We start from the raw sequence: 23,455 nt of genomic DNA, 5'->3' as shown, positions 1-23,455 counted from the left end.
ACCAGCCCAGCGGTTCTTGACAAAGAAGTGAAATAACTACGATCAATTTCTCTTACATATATATTGTACATACTTTGCTATATATCCGATATTTTGGATAATGGTCACAAGTGACCTCATCTTGTGTTTCCGGTTTCGCCAGGATTAAAGATATTCGCTGTTTAATGGAAATTTTCGTATTTTCCTACATATAATTTAAGGTCTATTTCACCCGCCAAATATTGTCCGATGACCATCCAAATTGATAGGTTTTTGTCCAGCCCTAACCTCCATCTCCATGCTAAATTTCGCGTCTATAATTGTGCCATCTATAGCAACTGCAAAATCAGGAAATGTTTCTGTTTTTGGTCCATTTCAAGCCCTAAATATTTTGCGATTATCTTAAAAAAAACAATAGGCTTCTATTCGACCCTAACCATTATCAATTCCGTGAGGATTGAGCAATAATTGCGACCTGTAGCTTGGTTACAAATTAACATGATCGACTCAGCTCGGCGAGAAAGGAAGATCCATTTATAGTTTCCCATATCGGAGACCATTATTCTGAGGTGTAACATAATTTTTGGCCCAATCAAACTTATAATACCCCCAACACATAGTGTTGTAGGGTATAAAAACTCTTTGCAAACCTATCGCATAGTGTATTAAAATACGAAACTTAAATTACAGAAAAAACAAGTAAGCAAAGGCTACAGTCGAGCGGGGCCGACCGTTGAATACCCTACAACACTATAATAAACGATACAGTTTATATAGACGAGATACTCGAAAGAATTCCACAAGACAGAGACAAATAATAAAAGAAAACCATCAGGTTTCGTTCTATAATTTTCGAATAATAGCAACTTTAACTAATTTGCTCATTTCCAATTTATTGGAAGATGTCGCTGGAATGGACATTTTCGTATTTTGTCTACAAAAGTTGGCAAACTCCTTCACACATTGAATATTTTTGGATGGCCATCCAAAACTGCTTGGCTTTTGCAATGTCCGGTAACCCCCACTCAAATATGCGTGAGGACCGGGCGATAATTACGACCCGCTGACAATTCTGCAGTTTTTGGTCCATTTCAACCCCTAAATATATGCCGATCATCTCCAAAAAGAGTAGGCTTCTTTTCTGACCCTCATCTTATCCCCATGCAAAATTTCGTAAGGATTGGACCATAAATGCGATCTGTAAATGATATCCTGATATCCTAACTACTTAGTTTTGTTAGCTGTAGAAATATTACCAAATGTTTAATTCAAAATGAAAATATGCCAAAAATATGACAAAATTGAAAAAATATGAGAAAATTTTACAAAATCATTGTTTTCCTCTTTAGAGAGATATTTTTATGCGATTTTTTAGACGTTTTTTCTTTCCTGTCAAGAGGCCATTCTGAATTAATGAGAACTGTCGAAATCAGTTCAGCCGTTCTCGACATATAAGAGATCTTTCAAGCATATCTTCTTTGATAGACATATATATCGCACATATTTTGCTATATATCCGATTTGATGGATGTTAACATCAATGTAAAGATCAGAAGTAACCTTGTCATGGCTTTGTGATTCCGCCGGGATTTAAAATATTCGCGGTTTAATGAAAAATTCTGAATTTTTTCAACACAAAAGATATGGTCTATTTTACCCGCTAAATATTATCCGATGACCACCCAAATTGGTAGGCTTCTTCCCCGCCCTAAACTCTAGCCACATGCGAAGTTCCGCGTCGATTGGTCTATAATTGCGACCTGTAAAGCTACTGCAAAATCCGACATTTTTTCAGTTTTTGGTCCATTTCGACCCCTAAATATTATGCGATCATCTCCAAAAGAAATAGGGTTCTATTCTGACCCTAGCCCCACCTCCATTCTAAATTTCGTGGAGATCGGGCCATAATTGCGACCTGTAGAGTGATTACAAATTAACATGGACAGACGGACAGACGGACAGACGGACGGACGGACATACATAGCTAGATCGACTCAACTCGGCGAGCTAGGAAGATCCATATATACTTTCCTATGTGGGAAATCAATATTTCGAGGTGTTACATAATTTTTGGCCCAATCAAACTTATAATACCCCCAACACATAGTGTTGTAGGGTATAAAAACTTGTTTCTTTAACATTGACATTTAAGTAATTTAACTTTAAGTTGTACACCTAACCATGTACAAAACTAAAATGACAACTGTCATTTATAGCTTAATAAATCGTTGTTGTTTGGTTCAGTTACAGGTTTTGTTGTTGTCGTCGTCGTCAACGTTATTTGCTTGCGGCTTGCTGTTGTTGTTATTTTTTTGCTAAATGACAATTGCAATGTTCTATGAAAATGGGATGTAATTAAAGTATTAGCATGAGTGATTAAACCCTAGTCAAATGTGAAAATATGACCTTTTAATTATAGCTTAGATATAAGAACACCTCAGATCAGAGCAAATAATAATGAATGTGTGCATATATGTACATACGTATAGGTTATACGTAATAGAAAGTCACTTAATGTGGTCAATGTGACCAAGAAGATTAAATGACATTAGCGGCAAGGTTGCAAAAGATAAAACAAAACAAATGCATTCACATGGGGATGTAATGGAAACTTTTTGTAATTTATAATTTGCTCTGTATCAATACAGGAAAGTTATCGACCGGAAGTGATTTTTGTTTTCAAAATCAATTTTTTATAACTTTGGCTTTGAGATGGAAGGTATATTAATTTTATGGATTCGTTTGCAATTTTATATGCAATTGTATGGAATTCAATACGATTGGAACCAAACAATTGTAAAGCCTCGAAATATTTTTTTCGAAACCAACAATTTGGGATATCGATCTTGCCATCTCGGTCCCAATTATGGTCTGATCCTGATTGTTAGGTTAGGTTAGGATATGTTAAAAAATGAATATATCCACGAAGAATTTATCGTGTTGTCTTTAGCCATTTTAGTCTTCTAGCCAGCTGAAGAATAATTGACGGCTCAGTATTGGAGAGTAAAGACAGATCATGCAGAGTTTGCTTACCGTGAGCCTCAGTCTGACTCTAAAAAGAGTTGGACATTGACAGAGTAAGTGTTCCGCAGTTTCTATTTCTTCCTCCTCTTGACAAAGCCTACAATAGTCCGTATCGTCAATCGTTTAAATGAATTCCGGTTATACAGGATTTCGCAGAAAACACCTGCGCCCATTCCACTTTGTATCTTAGGAATAGGTAGCTATACCGCTGAAAAGTTGAGTGTTCTGGTTCCAAGTGAAGGGTATCCAATCCAGATTGAGGTGTGTTTCTGAGTGCACCTGTAATTAAAAGTGATGCCGCTCTTTGTGTTTCGTCAATGTTTTTACTGAGGGAAGCCCTCCCCAGAGAGTGCCACCAAACTAAACTACCATAAGTCAGAATCGGAAGGACGATTGATTCATGTAACCATGTGAATCTTCCCTATGGAGTTTTTTCAGGAGGAGAGTGCTATTGTTGCTGACGGCCTGAAATGATGACGCAGTAGGTGGAAGCGGGGGTTTACCTATTGACGGACTCTTTGCCACAGGGTGTGGCTCCTCCGTTGAAACGTTTTTTTGCAGGTGGTATGGATTCAGTGGGACAGCGTTTAATTCAGCTGACGGTACAACGGTCGGAGCTGAAGTTTCATCAACTGTAATTTCCCTGTCCTCCACGGTACCCTTATCCCGGTGCGCGTCCGCAAGCGGGCCCGCCCTCTTGATTAGGTCGACCAGGAGAGAGGCAAGATCCTTATCAAGTGAACACTTACGCTGCTTTCAGGTTCGCCCTGATAAGGGTGCTTTCCCTCTCCATCACCTGAGGGGGATCACGGTGAATGAATTTTTTACAATACTTCGCAGACCGTTTGTAACCCCTCTTAGACTTTGCCTCCTATGAGCCGGAGTCACCGCGGTTGATAGGGATGTTGGAGGGTGTACTACCCACCTTATCACCTTCCATAGTAGCATCCTGCACCTGGAGGTTAACCGCGAGAGAGGATTTTAGAGATGATTAAGCTCCCTGAGTTGAAGATATGACAGTAATGTCTAAATCCTTTTCAGAGAGAGGGGAGTCATTCCCAAAGCCCGATGGGACTCTTTCTTGACTAAGTCTCAGGGTTTTGGTTTTCTCGAGGAGGGCGGATAACTGTTCTCTTTGTCTTTGGATGCTTTCGCATACTACGTCTCTGTACGTGATCAAAGTCTCGTTCCCACCCGCATTTGAGATCATGTCCGTAGTCGTTGAGATCATGTCCGTAGTCGTCCCGAGGGGGCGGTTGAAGAATTGTCGTTCTTGTTTGAGTTTGTTTTTCTGCTTCACTTAAGATTGTTTTCCATAAGAGGTTTGGGCAGTGATGGTCCCGATGTCCGCCATGACATAGCCTCCATATCATTGTAAGGACTTGGCAACTAAGCCTGCTACTCGTCGAGGCGCCCAGGTATCGACGAGGTTACCGTTCGAATACATTCTGTACCCTGACTGCAAACTCCGGAACACTGATTTGCACGGTTTACGTACCCAAATCACTTTTGGGATTTTGATTTACTCATCTCCACTTAGAATTGTGTTTTCCTCTTGGAACGGGTGCTTTCGGACATCCTGTCCGATGTATTCCTTTCTTCGTGCTCAAAAGTTAACGCCTTTTACTTTTAAATATTTTTTTCCAGTTCTTCCTAATATCAAGTGCTCTTGGATTAAAATTTCAAGCATTTTTCAAAATTTCAAAAAAAAAACATATATTTTGAAAATTATCGACTTGAATTATTTCCTCGCTATAACTGGCAAAATATCCAACTAAAATGTTCCGATTAATGGGCTTAAACATCCACGCTTTTCCCAGATACCCCTGATTGAAGGAAATTGAAACCCATCAATAAATTTAACATCGATTGCAAACCTTTTCATTGCCAATGTCATTGAGTTAAGCAGAGTGGGGTTTTTAACAGGTAATTTTTGTATTCTACTGCGCTTTGCGAAAAATCGCCTAAAAGAGGAAGCTGAAAATTTCCATTCGTCAAAGTTTAATCATATTTCCCAAAAAGAGATCTATTTACGGTTGCATATCTTTTTGTGGTGTCCATGGTCTTTTGTTTCATATAATTTGGCGGCTGAATGTGGTTGCTGGTGCTGTTGTTGTTGCAGCAAGGTTTTTAATATGGAACCTGATTCTAGTTCGTGATCTTTGGTCACGTTTTGGGGTGTGATCGATGCTAGTTTATTGGTGGAATTTATAGTGAATTCGTATGAGCACATTAATTTTTGACGTTGTAGCTATGATGAGGATGAGGATGACGATGATGACGACGACGGGGACTACAACGATGACGATGCCGATGCTGATGATGGTAATGGTAATATGTATGCGACGGTGTGGACGTGAACGACAACAAAGACAACGACCAAGACGACGTTTATGATGAGATGGCGTTGCTGACGTTATAGTTAAAGTTAGTTTGGTGGCACTTAGTAGTTCCATGGATGTCTATGAGCCCTATAAGCCATTTAAAGCTATCCCTCAAAACACTTTTGCCGTCTTCTGGCCACGGTTTGTGTTTTGGTTGCTGGCTGCAACCATTTTGTTGGGTAAATATTAAGCACAACTGATTGCAAGAAGCCATCGTCAGAAGCCACAAAAATTAACAATAGGCAACTGTTGTTGTTGCCGGATAGTTTTTTTTTTTTTTGCACAAATTTGCTTGTAAGCAATGGTTTTGAGTTTTTTTTTTTTGCTGCGCTCAAAATGGCTTCCACTAAACATAAGGTTAATATTGTCAAGAAAATGCATATGGGAGTGTAATTGTTTGAAAGTGAGTTCAGAGGCCAATCAAAGGGAAAATGTCTACTGGCAATTATGATGGGGGGTGGAATAGTCATTTTTAGGTGTTTTAAAATATTTTTCACCATTTGGATGAGGAAAGTTTTCGGTTTATATTGGCTTATGAAAATATATTTTAATACTACTTGTTTTTAAATTATATTTAAGTTGATGGCCAGAAATGGAGAATTTTCATACTTGAGAAGAGTGCGGAAGGTTTCGGGTAACATAATTGAATGCTGTGATAGAATGATATGAGTTTATTAACGTTTTTCCGATCATATGATTGTACTTAAAGCAATAATATTTTACATGCATTATTGGTAGTGGAATTTTCGCTTTTGCTGACTATAATACTGATTTAGGTCGCTTTTCTTTAGGTTTTTTTTTTAACAGTCAGCCATACTTGCATATTAGGTAGAATTCTAGGATTATTCTATTAAAAATCACCTTTTATGTGTTAATCTGAATCGATTTTCTCTATATCTAAAAAAATGTGATTTTTATGTTGTATGTAATCTCCCTTAACAAACATCTTTGTTATTGAGGGTCTTTGGAAAGGCTTAAATACACAATCGGATGTAACATATCTCAATTGATTTGGTTCAGACTTGGAAGGCTCATTTCGGGTGTTTTTATACCACACAACACTATGTGTAAAACCCCGAAATATTGGTCCCACAATGTTTTTTATGGATCTTCCAATTTCACGGAGCTGAGTCTATCCAGATATGTGTGTCGGTCTGTCCGTTTGTCTACTTTGATTTGTAAATTGCGCCAAATGGTCATGAAATTTTGCATGGAATTGGGGTTATGGTCAGAATAGAAGAGTATCGTTGGAGGAGATGATTGTAAAACATTTAGGTGTTGAAATAACCAAACACAGAAATTTTTCTTGATATTGCAGTTGCTCTATAGGTCACAATAATAGATCAATCGACCTGGAATTTCCACTAAACCGCGAATACTTTTAATCCCCGGCGAAATCGCAACTACACGTCACTTCTGACGGTTAAATCGAAGCCGATATTCAAGATACCGCATATAAAGCAAAATATATTGAAACAAATATATCATAGACGAAGATGTTAGTTAGACCGCCTATAACTCAAGAACGAATAGACGAATTTTGACAATTCTCCCCAATTTAGAATTGACGTTTGGCAGAAAAAAATAACATCTAGAAAAGTCGCATAAAAAGATGCTAATAAAAATGTGAATATTTTTATGTAATTTTTTCAGATATTTTTTTATACCCTCCACCATATTATGGAGGGTATATACTTGGTCATTCCGTTTGTAACTCCTCGAAATACTCATGTCAGACCCAACAAAGTATATATATTCTTGATCAGCGTAAAATTCTAAGTCGATTAAGCCATGTCCGTCTTTCTGGCTGTCTGTTGTAACCACACTACCTTTCGAACGAATTTTGATACAAGGCTAAAATTTTGCACACATCTTTATTTTCCAGTAGGCAGGTTAAGTTCGTAAATGGACCATGTAGGTCCACGTTTTCACATAGCCCCCATATAACGGTACTTCCCGATATTCGGTATTTTGATGATTTTAGCGACACTATTCAACGGAATTGTTTCTAATTTGGTATTTGAAGTTCGAAATGGATACTTAAGCCTAAGACAGAAAACTGTCTGTGCAGGTCCACGTCTTCGTATAGCCCCCATATAACGGAACCTCCCTATATTCGGTATTTTGATGATTTTAGCGACATTATTAACCGGAATTGTTTCAAATTTGGCATTTGAAGTACGAAATGTATACTACAGCTTTGAATAGAAAATTGTCTGTGCAGGTCCACGTCTTCGTATAGCCCCCATATAACGGTGTCTCATGACAAACAATGCCCATGTAGGTCCAAGTCGTATAGACACCAATATAACGGCTATATTCGGTATTTTTAAAATTTTAACAGAATTTTTTAAGGATTTTATTTTCAAATTCGTTCCAAATGGTAGAGGGTATTCAAAGTTCGGCCCGGCTGAACTTACTGTGTTTTAACTTGATATTTTTGTCGTATTTTTTATCGCATGAGATTTTTTCAACGTTGAATTGTATATTTCGAAATATTTTTACAGCACAATATGTTGGCGGTATTATATACTGGTCGCAATTATCTTCCGATCATCACGAAATTTCAAATGGGGGTAGAGTCATGTTTAGAATAGAAGATGTATATTTAGGGGATAAATTTTCCTGATTTTTGCAATCGCTCTACAGGTCACAATTAAAAGCCAGTCGAAACAGAATTGTGCATGACGGGAAAGTAAATAACAGGGCCAAATATAGAGCAAGTACCCCCGGTCATTTATGCAGGGATGTATTCAGAAACGAAATCTGCTAAATCCAAATCTAAGTACAGAGTAATTCCGACGATATTTTGCATCAATCTGAGCAGAAGACAAGAACAAATTTTCTTCTCAATATGACATTATTTAAAAAAATGGAGAGTGGAGAGAACGCATACATATGTCGGAAAGAAATTATATTTAATTAGCGACCGTAGTTTTATTGGAAATTATCGGTCATCTATGAGAATGAGTCGAACGGAGAACTACAAGTTCCACAAAATGGAAACGTACGTCCCGAAATTCACTCCATTTGGGCTGATATTACCCATTATCAAGATAAAAAGATCATGATAAAATTTGCAAAAGGATTTCGGAGCTCTATAAGATATTTGGTAAGAAATATTATTGTTGTCGAATGCATATTACAATGTCGCATGAAACATATATATGTGAGCTATAGCTATATCTGATGTACTTGCTTCTAGACTGAATTCGGTCGGATGTACAAAAACCCAGGACTTTTGAACAGATATTGGCCATTTGGTGTACAATTAAACCGAAATCGGTTGAAGATATATATTGAAGCAAAATCAAAATCGGAACCGATTTGGATAAAATTTGGCAGAGGTATTTCCGAGCTCTATAAGATATCGGGTATCAAATATCATTGTTGTCGAATGCATATTACGAATGTGAGGGACTTAAACACCAAATCGGATGAAACATATATGTTGCAGCTAGAGCTATATCTGAACCGATTTTCACCAAATTTGAAGTACTTATTTCTAAATCGAATTCGATAGGTCGTGCCAAAATTCATGTCATTTGTACTGATTTGATGAACTTGCTTCTACTGAATTGCGTCGGATGTACCAAAACCCAGGACGTTTGGACCAATATTGCCCATTTGGTGTACAATTAACCTGAAATCGGTTGAATATATATATGGGAGCTATATCAAAATCTTTATCGTTCTCGATAAAATTTGGTAGAGATATTTCTGGGCTGTATCTGTTATCTGGTACCAAAATTCAGGTCATTTGGATTTATATTGGCCATTTGGTGCACAATTAACCTGAAATCGGTTGAAGATATATATGGGAGCTATATTTAATATTGTGTGTATGGGTCAAACAAATATTGTTTGCAACATTTCATCTCAATTGGATTGATTCATAATCATATCATAAATCGACTCAGAAAGTGATTCTGTGAATATCCTCAAAAGTAACTAAAGGTCTATCCAGCTTCCTTCTCCATGTTACAAATAAATGCACAAAGACATAATAGCCTTACCATTATGTGGTGTAGGGTATAATTAGAGAACGAACCTTGATATGTGGAGTGACTTTCTTCGTAATACAATAATGTATCACAATATCTTGAAAAATTCGTTCGCTGTTGTCATAAACGGTTTCCAATCTACAAAAACTTTATCGAAAATAACAATGGTCGACCTTTTGATTACAATTTTGATGTCATATCACGAAATTTTGCATAGAATCGTGGATTTTGGCAGGAGCCATGATAATCCAATATTTCAAGATCATAAATAAAATAAATTATAATTTCATGCTAATAAAAAGTGGATAGATCTAGTAAAATATCAAATCAAAAAAGAGTACTGTACCGCATCACATGGTCGACTATAGACTTTGCTGACTTATTAACGCGTGTCAGCACAACAACATTATAATCTGTTGTTCAAGCAATTGCAAGAGAATTTCTCTCTTCGAATTCCTGTAGTTAAACCGCCTCTCATTTAAGTTGTTTACACATAGGGTGTACCAATTAAAAAGTACATTTATGTAATTTAGAAAACAAATCGAAATAATGTCGTTGTAATTAGTTGTACCCGTAGACCTTTTTTGTCAATAACAATTAATTCGATAATAGTTTATTATCTAGTAGCTTGCAATTTTCAATAATTAATAAATTAGAAGCAATCATCTCGCCTTATGCTATTATTATTTGCGTGTGTCATGTATGTATGTAATTGGGTGCATTTTAAATGTCTCACTCCGCCAAGTCCAACCGATGATTGAAAAGAAATAATCAAAACACTGCTATTTAAGAAGAACATTGATGATCATGGTTCGTTTCATCGTTTAAATTTTATGTATACCTAATAAGTAATCTTGAATACTTATTAGCGAGAGATATTTTCCCATGCTTTACTCATTCTTAAGTGTTGCATCACGATTTCGAAACTTGCAAAAAGGCGTTAAGTATGAGGGTATGTCATTTTGAAATTGCATTTTTATGCCGGACAGTAATTTACCACATTTTGAATGTATGCGTTGCAATGGGATGTGTATGTGTAACAAGATATGCAAGGAAGCAGAGTACAGGTTTTGTGAGACCAAACTTTTTGGAGCCTACCAACATTTAAGCCAATTTATGTGTAAGATTTAGTTAAAGATTCAAAAAATAAGGATTTGCCGATACATAGTTGTTTCACCAAATGGTGAACATATACTAGAAATATTTCGCAGATAGGGTTTCTATCCTACAATAATTTCAATTAATTAATTATATTGGATATGTTTTCAAAATATATATCGGAAAACGTCTAAGTAGCTTAAATTGATCGGTCATGGCAAATTTAACATGAACTGTATAAAATAATATCAAGTGCCTTTTACTTCGTCAGCAAAAAGACAACCTTAAGATTTTAGATTCATTCCAAAAGTTCAAGATAGGCTTTTTTATTATCAAAATGAACATTTTTTCAGTTTGACAAAATTTTTTTATTAAAATTTCATATATCATTCAGACTTTCAAGGAATAATATGGAAATGTTTACCTTTCACACCAAAAGGTCCTTCAATTTAATGTTTACCAAGGATATTCGGAAAACTTTGCAAAATGGAACCATATCCAATTCTTCTGTCTAAAATATTTCAACGTATCTATATGTGAGCCCTAGAAACTAAGAGTAATCTCAAAATCAAATTTCAGCTGATCCCTTCACCCAATACCAACTTAAGTAAAATTTAGTACGCATATTCAAAACTATCTACATCTACCTATTCTAGTAATCACAATCGATCCAAAATGAGTACCATTTTGTACTTTTCAAACAATTATAGTACGCATTTGCAAAACAACCACCAGATGCCAACAGATACCTCGCTATCAAATTACGGGATTACAGATCTATATATTCACTCAATACCAAAAGTAGTACTACTTCGTACTTTTCGATCGAATGTAGGACCATTTCCAAAACCACCTTCATATTTTAATCCAAGATACAAAAGAGCTAAAGAGTTGGCCGAAAGTGATGAGCGGTCGAATTTGGTTTTCTCCGATGAGAAAACACTCGTTGTCCTGCAGTTTGTAGACAAACAAAATTATCACATTTACTTGCCAAAAAGGTCAGCTGAAAATGTGCACCTTCGGTTGGCCACTAGAACTCAAGCCCCCCTCAAAATTCCGCAGAGCAACATTCGCGCAGCGTGTGATGGTTTCATTGGCCGTTTGGAGGCTATAATTGGTGCCAAAGGTGACCAATTCGAGCAAATTTAAACTTATTCTAAAATTTGATGCTATTTCCGACTTCTTGGCTTTCATTCAGATAGCCACCAAATCCATATCTCAATTCCAGACACCACAAAAAAATACATCAATATGAAATCTGACGATTCAACCCACCAAGTACCAATACCAAATTTAATACCAATCCCTTCGCCTAACACCAAATTTAGTACTATTTAGTACTTTTCGTACAAATGTAAGACCCATTTCCAAACCACCGCTAAATGTCAAACACAGATGCCATCAGTAACATAAATATCGAATTTTAGAATTGAATCTCTATCCCTTACCATATGGAGTATCATTTAGTACATTTCGCACACCTAGTACACATTTCCAAAACGACCTTCATGTTTCAAGTTTTTTGCTCTATCAGTTAGCATAATAATGGTACCATTTTATAACTTTTCGTAACCTTACGGCTCGAATTTCCAAAAATCCTTTGACGCATATATCTTGTACTCCATCAGTGACCTTCATTAAAAATTTAAGAATTCTAGCTCATTCCGCTTGACCAATACAAATTATTAAATTTTTACTTCAATTTCGTACTTGTCATATCAATTTAGTACGAATTTCCAAAAGGTCAGCCTTATTACACGCAAGACTGACACACGTGTCAAATTCCATCCAGATCCGGATTCTAGCTTGGACCGTTTCGCCTAGTCGTTGATTTCCGATCAGTTAGTCACTTATTTCCCTGCTGTTAGTTGAACATTAAAATACAATCTATCCTCTCACTTTATTGTGTCCCTTCAACTCCATCTCTTATTAATAAATGAACAAGGCCCTCCATGCAATACGATTGTGTGTTATCAAACATCAAAATGTTTTGCATAATAAAATAAACATTTCTCACCTAATAAAATAAAAATTTCCCATGTAAATCATCCTGAGTGTATCTTCCTTTTCCTTTCAAAATTGCTACCCATTGTACTCACAAGTACACACACAAACACGTACACACACAATTGTTTTGACAGATCATTTGGCTCGAAAATTAATGGTATGGTAAACATCTTACCGAGTTGTTGCTCCTTTTGGCGGTTTTATCACAGACCATCTGACATTTGTGTCACGAATTAACAAAAGACCATCAACAACTTTTCACAGTTGCATTTAAGGCTTTTGTGCCGTTCTCGTTTCGTTGTCGTAATAGACCGAAAACGCTGCGCCATACTCTAGCACTTGACATTATCAGCATGAAAAAATCTGATGAATATGAAAATTGTTTCAAAAGCGCCCACTATTGTGCAATCCGCCAGATTTTATTACCAATGTTATGTTGGTAGATGTTATTGTTTGTGTAATTTGCATGTTCAATTCCATGCTAAACAACGAATATAACAAATCCCAAATGGGCGACAACTTCAACCAGGGCACAAACAAGCAAACCAACCATCACTTGTGTGACTGGTCGGTCGGTCTAACATAACGCCTGTGACACCCACACGATAATTGATGCACGCAATATGTTTGCCTTACTTGTTCGTTTGCGACAAAAAGGACGACGTTGAGGACGACAAAAACAACAACAAGGACTTGGCACCAAATTGTGCAATATTTGAATTTCCCTTGCCCAAGTCCCATGTGGGCAGTGAAGTTTTTTAATCAAGAGCTTGTCAAAAGATTGTTATGCCGGGCCAGGACTGGCAAAAATAATAAACAACTGACGAACCAACAGAATGCCAACAGTCGAGAATGTAAACGATCCATCAATCAAAACACGCAATGTTTTACAGTGGAGGAAATTGTAAAAAGCGAATGTAAATTATTATACCCACCACCGAGGAGTGGAAGGCATACTTTAACGCTCCTGAATTGAGGGATTACTAATATTGTCATTTTGTTCATAACACCTCCCCTTAAAGGAAAGGGGTCAGATCATCATAAAATTCTATATCGATTTAGTTATATCCGAATGCTTTTTCGTCTGTTTGAATCGCTCTAAAACTCACAATGTAAAAGACAGAACTTTGAAATTTGGCACAGATATTGATAATACTAACAGGATTATCGTCCAATTTAAAAATTATATATGTATGTCGGCCCAGATACTTGTATAAGCCCCATATAACAAAGATCTGTGCAATGGGCTTTTTTAAGAAATTTGGTCCCAATATTTAATAAAATCGGTTGAATTTGACAGTTCTATGTGCATTAGGAAGACTGACTCCCCTCTACAAGTATTTAATTTAAGTGTGGTATTTGATATAACCCCTATGGTACATTCTGATTTTTGATATTTTGAAGGGAATGGCTCAAGTTTTCAAGCAAAGCAACGGTCATTTGACATTTCATGTAAATTTTGAGGAAAAATATTCTGAAAATTTACACTTTTTTCCATTGTCATCCTAAACCAGCGACTAGTGGAATTAGAAGGATATAACCCTCGGTATTTCACAGTTCACTACATTTGGAAAATAAAATTGTAAAAATTCACCGTACGAAAATATTTTAATATTTACGAAAATATTTTAAATTTCGAAAAAAAAAAATCATATTATTATTTCAAATTTCGAAAAAAAAAATCTAAAATAGCGGACCCGATCGAATTTCAACATTTTTAAGGGGTTACAAGCATTTCCAACATAAAGTGGCAGTAATTTGATATTTTACAACATTTATTTACGTCTGTTGTTTTGTGGTCAAACTAACAATTTTCAGTCAAAATCAAAAATAAACGCTACAAATTATCGTTTTTTAAAATTTTACTAAAATTTTATAAAAATTGAATATTTTAAATTAGGTAAAAGGAATGAGCTACAATTTAGAATAAGAGTCACTGATGGAGTACAGGATAGATGTACCAAAGTATTTTTTGGAAATTCAAATTTAAAGGTTATGAAAAGTTCTAAAATTGTTCTAATGTTGTAAAATCGTACCATTTGATATATGAGTATTAATGTTGGAAAATAAGTTTGATATATGAAAGAGAGGTTTTGATGAGAACTTTACGAAACGGTACTTACTGAGGAACCGTTTGGTTTAAGGTGAACCAATGAAGCTGGAAATTTTGTATTGGAGTCCCTGTTGGTAATATGTTTTTGTTATAAAGAGGTGGTTTATGAAATGTGTACTACAAGTACCGAAAAATACTAAATAGTCCTATATCTGGTACAATTGGGTGGACAGATGATGCTTGACATCTGAAATTTGGTATTAGGATCGATGTTCATGTGTAGATATGGATGGGTGGTATCGGTGGAAATGCGTCCTATATTTGTACGAAAAGTACTAAATGGAATTAAATTTGGTATTGGAATGAGTAGAGATTAAATCCTTAAATTTGATATAAATGTAATTGTCGGTGTCTTTGGATAAGCTATGTGGGTGGTTTTTCAAATGTGTACTATAATTGCACAAAAAGTATTGGGCGAAGGTTTAGAGCTGGAATCCCAACATTTCATACTAAAGTAAAAAGTACTAAACTTGGTATTGGGTGAAGGGATCGAGCTGAAACCGTAACATTTAATATTGCGATAACTGTTTGTGTCTAGGATTGAGATATGGAACGACTTTGTTAGAAAAGTACCGAATGTTACTAAATTTGTTTTTGAGTGAATGGAAACTTCTGGAATCCCCAATTTGATATTAAGGTCTCTGTTGTTATCTGGTATTGTGATATGGTATTAGTTGTTCAAATACGTTTTATAATTTTTCGAAAAGTATTAAATTGTACTATTTTTGGATCGCTATTAGTTTCTAGAATGGAAATATGTAATTGGTTTTGGATATGTGTACTAAATGTTATTAATTTGATAAAGCTGAGGTTTTGAAATTTGTTATAGATATGGAGACGTTGAAATAGTCTTGGACCGAAATTTTTACTAACATCCTCCTTGGTAAACTACAAAGTAAGAGTGAAACGTAAAAAATACCCTATTATTCATTCTGAAAACGAAAAAACTTGAATAATATATAAAACATTGAAAATTTGAGAATTTAGTGCGATGTATTAAGTTTTGACTCGAAAATTGTGTTAAACTGAACAATTTGTGCATTTTGAGTACTAAGAATTAAAAAAGCAAATTTTCAAAAAAAAAAATAGTAAATAAATAAATAAATAAAATAAAATTAAATAAAAAATTCCGCTAAAAGTAAAATGATGCTAAAAACATAAAAAATATTGAATATGTGGAGTTACGGTTATATTGGGGCCTATTAGATAGACTATTACGAAAACTTGAAACAAATAAGAAAATCATCAAGGTACCGAATAAAGGGAAGTACCGTTATATGGGGTTATACGAAGACCTAAAACTGCATATGAAATTTCTGTCATAGGTTGTAGTGTCCATTAGGAACTTTAAATACGAAGCTTAATAAAATTAAGAAGAATAATATCGCTAAAATCATCAAAATACTGCAAATAGGGAGGAACCATCATATGGGGCCTATACAAAGACGGGAACCTGTATGATCAATTTTCTGTCGTAGGATGTTGTACTCATTAGGAACTTCAAATTCTAAATTTGAAACATTTTCGGTGAAATGTGGTACATAAATCATAAAAATATCTAATAACTGGAGGGGATTATACTAAAACTTAAACTTATATTGACAGATCAGCCCAAATGCATTTCTAACATTATGTTAATTTACAGCAAATATAGCCTATTTTCAATACCAAATGTACACATCTGAGTAATATGGTATCAACTTACTTTATTTCGTTCGGAAGCTAGAGTTAAAAACACAGACGGACGAACCGACATGCCTAGATCGACAAAGAAATATATGTTGATCATGAATATACATATATACTTTATGGGTTCTGAAAATTTATATTTCAAGGTGTTACAAACTTAATAGACCCTTCATGCCATGGTGGAGGGTATTAAAAGTCCTAACACAAACTGTTGGAAATTTTAAGGTGTTTAATTTCTAAATCCCAACTGGATGTTAAGCGGTCGGTTGTATATTTAAGTCGTCAATTGTATAATTAATAGTCGAATTTCAATATTATTCGATCCAACAAATTTAATCTATGCTTTTTGAGGCATATCTCCCACTGTGTTTGCGAACATAATTTTGTTACGTCACAAAAAATGACGACAAACTCGAAAAACTAAACGACAACGTCACTGAAATAGCTTTTGAAGTACAAAATAATAAAGACAATTTGCATATAAATTTATTACATTCCATTTTTTATTAGGCTCAACACGGTAGCTCGCTCATACACTTAAGGAAGCAGCAGGATAATTGATTTTGCTGGATTGGGGATGGTAACAGCACTTCAAGCAGGAAACTTGTCAACAAATGCTTGGAACGAAAATATTCTGTAAATGCTTAGGCAAAACAGGCGTTACCAACTATTGAGAACTTCAAACACTATACCACCCACTGCTGTTAACACTGCCACTATCACGACAATCAATGTGTCAAACATGACAGCTTAAATAACTTGTCTGTCACTTTCCCCAACAAAAAAGGACTTTGGAATGGGTACTCTGCTTTCTTCCTATTTCCTTCTTGGGACTGTCATAGGAAAATTTACAGCGCCTGTGTTTAAGTATTTTTTAATAGACTTTAGGGTATTCCAATTTTTTGCAGCCGAAATTGTTTATGATGAAAAATGTCAAGTAGCTCATATTTTATACATTAGAATACTAACACATGCATACTCACACATTCAAATGCCAAGGGATATGCGGGATATTTCGTAAAAGTGAATGTATCCTTTATTTTCTATTTTACAAAATTTAAATGTTAAGCTGTCATGCCAGCTAGGTTGAAAGTGTTAATACTTGTGTATTTTGTATAAGCGATGCTGGGGTGTTCAAGTAGGAGAGTGGGAGAGGGGGTTGATAAAGTGTGGTGGCTGTGTAAATTGATGTATGAATAAGTCGTCTCGCACAATATTGATGATGTTGTAGGTGTTTCATGAAACTTTTCCTGGTACCCGTAAATCTTTGTCAACAGTGAGTTGTTGAAAATTATCCCGAAATTACTTGTGTCGAGTGAAAGGTTTGAAAAATTATCAATCGCTCAAGTGTTGACATATGTTGTTGCTTAAAATTAATTCAGTCATTTCGTGAGTGCAGATGACGAAAACTTTCTAAAGGTACACATTTGGAGGGATTAATATGGACGTATTTTACTCACAATTTTCAAATCACGGTGAATATGTAAAAATGATAAAAAAAAAGTTAGTAGGTGTTTTATCAATAAAAATATGCGAAATGATTTTTCAAAAAGTATGTGTTTTTCGATAAAAGTTGGTTAAATATGGAGGTCTCTCGGAATATTCGAAGAGAAGAACGACCGAAATAATAAGTCATTTAGACAGCGATTATCAAACTACAATTTTCTCTCGTAGACTGTAGTACCCGTTGGGAATTTCAAAAGCGAAATTTGAAACAATTCCGGTAAAAAAATATCTCTAAAATCATCGATATACCGAATATTAGGAGGCACCGTTATATGGGGGCTATACGAAGACCTGGACAGGCATATGCAATTTGGCGTCACAGACCGTAGCATCCAGTGCGAACGTATAATAAGAAATTTGACATTTGACAATTTGAAAACAGGTACCTCCCAAATGCCTATGCAGGCAATTTTTTGTCGTAGGCTGTAGTACCTTAAGATCCTCAAATACATAATTTGAAACAATTCCGATCTATTGTGTCAATAAAATCATAAAAATACCGAATATGTGGAGGAACCGTTACATAGCGACTGTACAAAAACTTGTACCTGTTTCATTTCCGTTAAAAAGTGTGACACAAATCATTAAAATACCGAATATCTGGAAGCACAGTTGTATGAGGACCAAAAGTGGACCTGTGTAGCCCATTTCCGATCAAGAATATATTTATGCTGATCAAGAATATATAACCTTCGTGGGGTCTACAATTTATAATTCGATAATGACAAGTTCATGAGGAGCTCATGAAACGCGAAGTGTACATCCGATTATTTTCCAACTTGGAATATTTGTACAAGATCAAATGTGATACCACCACCACAAGGGGTCAAAATATTATATAACTATAATTTTCAACAATTTTTCAGTTTGAGAAAATCTTTTAATTACAACTTCATACATCGTTCTATATTTTCAAATTTTCAATTTAGTACTTTTCAAACAATTATAGTACACATTTCCAAAACCATCGCCAAATTTCAACACAAGATATCACCAGAGACATCATAGTCAAATTTCGGGATTCCAGCTCTATATATTCACCCTATACCATATTTTGTAGCATTTACCACTTTTCGTATACCAAATGGTAACATTTTAGAACTTTTCGTATCCTTAAAGTTTCGAAAAACCCTGTAGTTCATTTATCCTGAAATCCATCATCCTGAAATTCATTTATCCTGAAATCCAAATTTCCGAATTCTAGTTCATTCCGTTTGTCTCTAGTCTCTGGGTCTATATTGTCATTAAGACAATATCATAAAGTGGGTCTGTGCTACTTATTTAACATCCATTGAGAAGTCAAAGTAAAAAATTTAAAAAAAAAATGTGGAACTAAAATAAAAAAGGCAGAAGAAAAAATATAGTAAATAATACTATAGGGTCCGACAATTTTTTTTTTTATTTAAAAACTAATTATCTTTCAAATCAGACATGGGTTAAGTGTTACCAGATATATATCATTTTCATAACAGATCCTGCGTTAGCAAAAATATTTGGATGTGTGAAATTTGAAGAGAGTTGGATCCTTATTTCGCTTTCTTTGAGCGTTTGTTTTTCCAAATCTTGAACCCCATGTGGGGGAGGTACCAGATGAAATGGTCCGAACACTACCATCTTTAGAACAGATTCTGTGTTGATAGAATTATTGAGGTCAGGTCTGAATGGAATTGGATGTTAATTGCCCTATTATGAGCTTCATGGATATCTAAAATGTTGACCCTTTGTGGGGCAGGTACCAGATGAAGTGGACCGATATAACACATCTTCACACCAGAACTTGGGTTAATAAAAATATTGTGTGTAATTTAAAGACAATCGGACACTTAGATCACATTTTATAAGAGTTATAATTATTCAAAACTTTGACCCTTTTTGGGGAAGTATTTGATGAAGTGGACCGATATGGTCCATTTTCGCACGTGACCTAGCACTGATGAAAATATTCGGATTATCCTTTCTCTTTCTGTGCAGAAAAGTATTTCCTTTGAAAATTTTGACATTTTGTGTGGGAGGTACCAGAAGGAGTGGACCGATATTGCAAATCGAATACTCCCTTGGGTCTAAAACCGTTATTTCGATGAGGTACGTTTCGGCCGTATCAAATGATATATACCCTATCTAGCCATATGGCTGAGGGTACCAAAATCGCAATTTTTTCCGAAAACATCTTTGGAAAGAAACCGTAAATGTATGTCTACTTTTCGGTTATGTCGCAGAGTAGACACAACTCACTTTTAAATGGAGGGTATTAAAATTTTGTCCCATAAGATCTGGAATGATTTTTTACTCTATTTTAATGAAAATCCCGTTCTTTATTCTATCGTTTCGAATGCCCATGGAAGACCAATCTATCTTCTTAATAGATTAACATTTTTCAAATCAATTAAAATAAACATTTTTGAGACATAATTGCACGACACGGTAAAAGGTAAACCCTTTGGGCCAATATATTAAATAATTCCATTACCCTGTGGTTCGATAAAAAATGGGCACTTATGTTTAACACTTAATGGTCATCATAAAACACCAACGAAAAACGTACTATATTCTTTAGAAATTTTCGACAAAAAGCATTCATTATCATAAAACACTTAGTTTTATGATAAGTATTCTGCAACAAAACAAAGCATAAAGGGACCAATTCGCATTTCAAGTAATCCCCTCCCCCACACCCAAAAAAGGGATAAGCCAAAGGGGTTTTTTCATCCACATCAACTAACAACTTGTGATATATTGTCACCCTTGTTCGACATGACAGACGTAACAACTTTCAAAGGGATTTGTTAAAACAATACAATGAAAGATTGTAAGATGTTGAATAAGGGGGGTTGGAGGTTTCGCTGGTATTCGATTGATGAAGAAAAAAAGGGTTATTTACCATTGAAGTAAAGGATAGCTTGAGGGAAATGATTTGTCGCCTTTTAGGCAAACGATTACCACATTATAAGATATTGGCCAAAAAATTGCCTTTTTCGGTTATTTTATATCCGTTACAGTGGCTACTTTCAAATTCAAGCTTTGTCAGTTTGGAAGGTAATTCTTGCCCTCCGTTATTTACGTGATGTGTAACGAAGCAGACGTGTGTAGTGGACCCTTAATGCAGTCATAAGCACGTTCCAAGGATTGTGAATTATCGTTTTGCAGGGAACGATTGCCATTGCTAATTCACTCGGTATTCAACGTGTGCTACTGATTGTGCCACCTAACACACACACACATACATACGCTCGTACGTACGTACGGCTGCCTAAGAGTTGTGACATATTTTTAGCATTCCCTAATGGCACATAAATAATCCAATGTTTGCAATTGGAATGGGGGAGGAAGACCCTTTCATTGATATGAAATTTTTTGCAATGGTTTCGATACAGACTCATTGGAAGGAATAAGAAATTCAATATCGCTAAAATTACAATATTTTTCGTTTTCTTTGGTACTGAATGAATGGAAGAGGGGAAAAGCTCCGTACGAGGGCACATATGTTCTGAGTTGAATATGAGACACATAGCTAAATTTATATATTCTACATTTCAGTGGGCCTAATTCTCAAAAATTTTATTTCTTCTTTGATATATAAAAAAGGATCAATCAAATCGGACTAAAGACCTCCCGAAAAGGCGTTGATATCCAAATGTTTTCTTCTTAAAATACATACCCATTTGCAAATTAAAGTGTACTTTTCATTCGTTGTGAATGCATGGCATTTTTCGTAACATTCCCCATCCCATATTCCAATTTGAGTTCGACACTTATATTACAATGGATATATATTTTTTTGACTAAAAATAGCAAAATTGTGCGTGCTTGTTTCATTGAAAACACAATGCGTTTCGTTTCACTTGCATTACAATGCACTGGCCGTCGGTGTCAATGCGTGCAATTTTATTGAGTCGCATATAATGATCTCGTCGACGGCACGTTCCAATACGCTGTAATGTGAACTATATTTATGCGACCATTTCCGGTGCTGCGGTCTAATAATTATTGCAGTTCAATGAAAAAAAAAGAGAATCCATAAATGCGAAAATCTTTTCAATGAAACATTTATTCGAAATCGAAAATTAATTGAAAATTGTTCGTGTGATTTTTTGGAGTTTAATTAATGTATGTATCTAATGTATGTATACAGAAATACTAAGTAACCGAATTTGAACCGAATTTGGAAAATATCAAAAAAAAAAAAAAAAAAGTAAAGAAAGTCTAAAAGTCGGGCGGGGCCGATTTTATGATACCCTACACCACTTTGCTAATTTAGTTGAGCTCCACTTAATACTTAAAAGTTTTTATGGGAGAATTCAATCATACACGCTATGATTATAATTATAATTTAAAATTCAAAGGACTAAATATGCCGAAGCATTTGTATCTTTTAAATTCGGACTTGTATTGCCCATTTGGTGCGAAATTAATTTGAAATCGGATAAAAATATATATGGGAACTATATCCAAATCTGAACCGATCTCGATAAAATTTGGCAAAGATATTTCTAAGCTGTATTTGATATTTTTCCTTGAATATCGTTGTTAAGGAGTGCATATTACGGCTGTGGGTAACAAATACAATAAATCGGATAAACAATATATGTGGGAGCTATAACTATATCTGAACCGATCTTCACCAAATTTGACATACTACCTTCTAGACTAAATTCGGTCGTATGTGCCAAATTCCATCCCATTTGGACAAATATTAGACATTTGGTGAACAATAAATGGTATATCGGACGAAGTTATATATGGGAGCTATATCCAAATCTGAACCGATTTCGATAAAATTAGGCATACTTATTTTCAGGCCTAATTTGGTTGTACGTGCAAAACTCCATACTATTCGGGCTGATATTACACGTTTGGTGCACAATAAAAGGCAAATCGGACGAAGATATATATGGGAGCTATATCTAAATTTTTACCGATTATCTCCAATTTCAATAGAGTTCGTCCTTGGGCCAAACAAATGTTATTTGCAAAATTTCATCTCAATCGGATAATAAATGCGACCTGCATTTTGTTCACAAGAATACATGGACAGATGGACGGACAGACGGACTGACATGCATAAATCAACTCAGAAAGTGATTCTATGCAGATCATCAAAAGGAACTATGGTTCTATCTCATTTCCTTTTGCCTGTTACAAACAAATGCACAAAGACATAATACCCTGACAACCTTGTAGTGTAGGGTATAAAAAAGTAAATAAATAAAATCCGTTAAAAATTCTGTTAAAATCTATACGATGTAGCTGTTATATTAGGGTCTATACGACGACATGCATAGACAACTTTTGTCATAAGCTATTACAATATTCAAATGCGAAACTTGAAAAAAATCGATGAATACTTATTATATTAGGACTATACGAAGACGTGGACCTGCACAGACAATTTTCTGTCATAGGCTGTAGTATCCACTACGAACTTCAAATACCAAATTTGAAACAATTTCGGTGAATAATGACGCCAAAGTCATCAAAATACCGAATTTCGGGAGGTACCGTTATATGGGGGATATACGAAGACGTCCGAAATTCTTAGGCATAGTTTTTAGTACCCACGACAAACTTGGAATAAGATATTTGAAACAATTCGGCTGAATAATGTCGCTAAAATCATAAAAATACCGAATATCAGGATGTACCGTTATATGAGG

This window comes from Musca domestica, unplaced genomic scaffold, assembly GCF_030504385.1.
Source record: "Musca domestica strain aabys unplaced genomic scaffold, Musca_domestica.polishedcontigs.V.1.1 44, whole genome shotgun sequence".
Lineage (NCBI taxonomy): Eukaryota > Metazoa > Arthropoda > Insecta > Diptera > Muscidae > Musca > Musca domestica.
This window is presented reverse-complemented; position numbering follows the sequence as displayed.